Here is a 4614-nt window from a genome sequence, read left to right as displayed (position 1 = left end):
TTTAGAGAAATTAGGCTTTCTCAACCAAGAACTCGAAAGAACTGTGGGTCTCTGTTAAAGAAATTACAAATCTGAACTCCGGCAAGAGGGAGATGCATGTTCTGGATGAGCTTAATAAAGCAAATTAACTTAACAACTTCTTCAAACGTTTTGATATTAATTCTGCTTCTAACATTGATGCATGTAATAACTTGTCAACCTCTTTAACCTGTGACCCAATACACAATAGAAGAATAATAATTGATGATAGTGCTGTGGCCAGGGTTTTCAAACAACTGCATACTCAGAAGGCCAGTGGGCCAGACGGTATTTCGGCACTTGTTAGAAATTAAAATCAATGTTTTGATGGTATAATGTAGCTTAAACATACCGTCAGTTTAAATGGTGCACAACCAGTTAAGCTTTTATTCTGAAAATCCTTCAGCTCCGGTTAGCATTTAGCATGTAGCTAATATACCATTTCCTATAGAGGTGAATTTAGTAGCGAAATGACATGGAGTGATGTACACCGAAACCTACTGATTCTAACACTACAACTATAGACGTAGAGATATTATTATTGCTGAATATTAAATGAAGGTACAGTTTATATTTGAATAAAGTTATTGTTTTCAGACGTGGGTAGCATGTTAAAACATCCGGAACGACCGGAAACCAAACCAGCCATGAAGTATTTTCTGTATTTTTTAGAGTATTGATTACAGCGTTTAGAATGTGTTAAATGAAAAGTGATGAAAGACAATAGGAGGAGAAGAGGCGTGTTAAGCATATATTGAATGTGAAAAGTACCAATCCTCTGTTTAATGCAACAACCGACATTAGAGACGAGGCGAGCCGGCTCCCAGGGAGGAGCCAGCAAAAGATAACAGCTGGAGAGGAGGGGTTCGCTCTCTCTTCTTCGCTCACGAGGACCAGATCACAGCTGTTTTTCTGACTGAACAATATCCTGCTTGTAACATACCCGCGCCTTTTTTAATTAAAGTACCCAATTGAACCTTCTCAGAGACTCCATTTAGTCTCCTTTTTAAAGCTTCTCTCCTGGACGCGAGAATAACGATCACAGTTTACACACTCCTGCTGAAAACGTTTGCAGATGAGCTCACCCCTGCCTGGAGTCCATTATTCCAGCTCTCTGCTGACACGGGAAGCATCCCTCAAATATGGAAGAAAGCTGTCATCATACAAGTTGCAAAAAAAAACATGCCCACATGATACCAACGACTTCAGACCAGTGGCTTTGACCTCAATAGTTATGAAGTCACTAGAACGGATTATTGTAGGGAACTTGCAAACTGAGGTGCAACACCTCTTGGACCCCTACCAGTTTGCGTACAGCGATGGTAGAGGTACAGATGATGCTCTGACCTCTACAACTCACTTTATTTTAAAACACCTGGAAAATCCTTTAGCTTATGCTAGATTAATGTTCATGGGTTTAGCTCAGCTTGTAATACTATTCTTCCCCAAATTATGTTAAAAAAGCTCAAACAGATGGATGTGAACCCTTACCTAATCAGATGGTATCACTCCTTCCTATAACTGAAAGACAGCATCAGGTGAAAGTAAACTTGACCCTCTCTGACACAGGTCATAAGCACAGGGGCACCACAAGGCTGCGTTAGCTCTCCTCTTCTCTTCAGCACACACACAACCACATTATAAAGTTTTCTGATGACACAGCCATACTTAGTCTACTGACTAGAGATTCAGACATTTATAAACTTGAGATTGAAGGGGTCGTTAAGTGGTGTGAGGCGCACAACCTGGTGTTAAATGTTAAAAAAACAAAGTAAATGATCTTTGACCCCAAGTCAGTAGGTGATCAGAGCCCCGTCCTTATCAACAGGGAGGGAGTTGAGCAGGTTACACGCTTTAAATATTTGGGGATTTATTTTGATGCTCAGTTAGGCTGGGCCCATCAGGTGGATCAGGTATGCTCAAAGATAAGCCAGCGCCTGCATTTTCTGCGTAGGCTCAGGGTTCATGGAGTGGATACATGTATCATGTTAATGTTCTACAGGGCAGCAATTTAGTCTATTATTCGTTATGGCATCACAACAGGGTTTGGTAACTTGTCAGTTAAATCTAAATCACAACTCCAGAGCTTGATAAAAAGGGCTGGAAAGATAATTGGCATGCTTCCACCATCCTCTCTTCAGGAGATATTTGAGGAGATGGTGAGAAAGCAAGGCCGTATAATCACATGCGATCCCAAACACATCCTGTTTAGAGAGTTTGAGTTGCTGCCCGGCAGAAGGTATAGATTACCAAACTGTAAATTGAACAGGTATAAGTTTTCCTTTGTTCCACTGTCAATCAAGCTGCTGAACAGTCAGAAACAATTGTGATTATGCTGTGTTAGGAGTTGTTGGGAGGTGCAATGTTTACAGTGTAGTATGTGCAATCGAGAAGGTTAAATAGGGAAAGCGCAATATGTGTAAATAGGTATGGATACAATAGGGATATGTGCAATTTGACGGACACTATGCATAGGTGCAATAGGGAAAGTGCACTTCTTGATTTGTGTATGAATGCAGTAGGGAAACTGCAATCTTTGATTTATGTATGTGCAATAGGGAAAGTTCTGTTCCTGTATGTTTCTTGTTTGTTTCTTTGTCATGTGATATGTGATCTCTGTTCTCTATCTACGACTGATTGTCCCAAATGTTTTATGTTTATTATCTCGATGCCCAAGACAAATGTCTCCTAAGGGACACGATAAAGCTCTATCTATCTATCTTTAGTTTTGTACTGCTGCTTTAAGGTCAATGACAACGTTTGTTTTGTATTTCTAGATTAATAGGAGCATCTATTCCTTATCGCATAACAGTACAATATGCATCTATTATCAAACTAGGGTTGCTTGACTTGGCTGTGTTTATTCATGCAAAGTAGAATATGAGAATACTTTATTCAGTGCGATATATTCATTTGCTGTGTACTCCCGAATCCAGGGGCAGATAAATGACTAATTGTTGGGAAGTGTTCATCTTACACCATTCTATTGTTACTCTGAACAATTAGCTTCTTACTCATTAATGCAAGCAATGCCTTATTCCCCAATATATTTGTGGAAATAAGGAAATGTTTTAGTAATGCCCACTAGGTGGCAGTAGTAGACCAGGCAGTACAACCTGGGACAGCTCCCACCCCTCTGGATGCTCTGCAGCCGCATTAAACCACAGGGAAGCATTGCAGATGTCTCACTTTAAAATCTGCTGTGATAGCCTGCTGCACTTTGATTGTATCCTATAAAGCCCTCTAAATATTTTAGTTGCATACTTTTATTATGGGCTGATGTGTAATAAAAATCTGTCATACACAGTGCATTTTGACCACTCTCTCTTTCTCTCTCTCTCCCCGTGCGCCCTCTCCCAGGAGGTAGATTTGATCAGAGAGCAGGTGCAGCAGCTCATCTCTCTGCCTATGTGGATGGGCCTCCTACCAGTAAGATATCCACCTATTACCCTAATTAAGTTTATCTGGTGGTCATTGGCACACACACAGTAATAATGTTTGATATTCATCATAGGAAACAATAACCTGCTTGTTATGATACTCAACGTTTGAAACAATGATCTGTTTGCAGTCCAGACTCCAACACGAGCTTAAGAAAGTCCCAAAGCTGCAGAAATTCTGGAATCTAATCAAGAAGAAATCTGATAAGATGGAGGCTGACGAAGCTGAACAGTAATAACATTTTCTTTTGCTTGTGTGTTGAGATCTATACACACTAGGAAATAGTGTTTGGTATCCTAGGAGTTGCTAAGCTTTTTTCTAATTTGCTTTCTGTGTGTCCTCCTCAGGGCACAGAAAGAGAGGGCATTCCTCTCAGCTCTCATTAAAAAGTTTCTTGGAGTTCTCGTGTCCATCCCACCATCAGGTAAACAATATAATTATGTTTATTTCCCTAGGAGTTCATAGTGTTATTGTGTACTTCTAATTCTAACGTGAAGTGTATTCATGAAGACGAATGACCATTAGATATTGGTCCTTTTTTTACTTATTTTGAAAAATGGTGCATTTAAGGTTTTGGATTTCTAGCTAAAAATAAGTGTTTACATTTGATGAGTTTACAAATGATACTGGGTATCTTTGTTCCCAAAGCAGATTTCAGCATGAGTTCTCTCCACCTTTCCCGGCATAATTAGTGTACTAAGGATTTTCTATAGATTGCAGTGTCAGAAGATCATCTCTGGCCCAGGGCCATACTGCCAGTTTAATCCACAATATTACCCTTTCTTTCACTATTCCTAGTTGCACTACTTCGTCCTTTTACTTTCTGAGTCGTGCATCCACCGAAGGAGCATGTGCTCCAGCTGCCATACAGCCACTGGCACCGACTTCTACGTTGTAATGCAGGCCGACACAGAGGCCCCCCACCTGAATGCTAAAAACAGAACGTGTATTTGTGGGTTTAGGTAGAATTCAAACCTGACAGGGTAGATTACAGTCCAAAGCCCAGCAGGATCCACATCACTCTAATGCATGCTGCATGCCTCAACTCTAAGTACACACACACACACACACACACACACACACACACACACACACACACACACACACACACACACACACACCATATGCTTAATGAGGGCTGAGGTCCCAGCATGC

The 4614-nt window shown here is 40.6% G+C and overlaps 1 long non-coding RNA gene across 1 annotated transcript; it reads left to right on the top strand.

Annotated features, from left to right (window-relative positions):
* The first annotated feature begins 3366 nt into the window (after nucleotides 1–3366).
* Nucleotides 3367–3884, top strand: LOC104952700 (uncharacterized). The gene is made up of 3 exons (XR_799133.1): nucleotides 3367–3447; nucleotides 3590–3690; nucleotides 3807–3884. It is a non-coding gene; the product is annotated as an uncharacterized lncRNA (long non-coding RNA).
* Nucleotides 3885–4614: the final 730 nt, after the last annotated feature.

Source organism: Notothenia coriiceps, unplaced genomic scaffold, assembly GCF_000735185.1.
Source record: "Notothenia coriiceps isolate Sejong01 unplaced genomic scaffold, NC01 NC01_scaffold00020407, whole genome shotgun sequence".
Taxonomy (NCBI): domain Eukaryota; kingdom Metazoa; phylum Chordata; class Actinopteri; order Perciformes; family Nototheniidae; genus Notothenia; species Notothenia coriiceps.
This window is presented reverse-complemented; position numbering and strand designations above follow the sequence as displayed.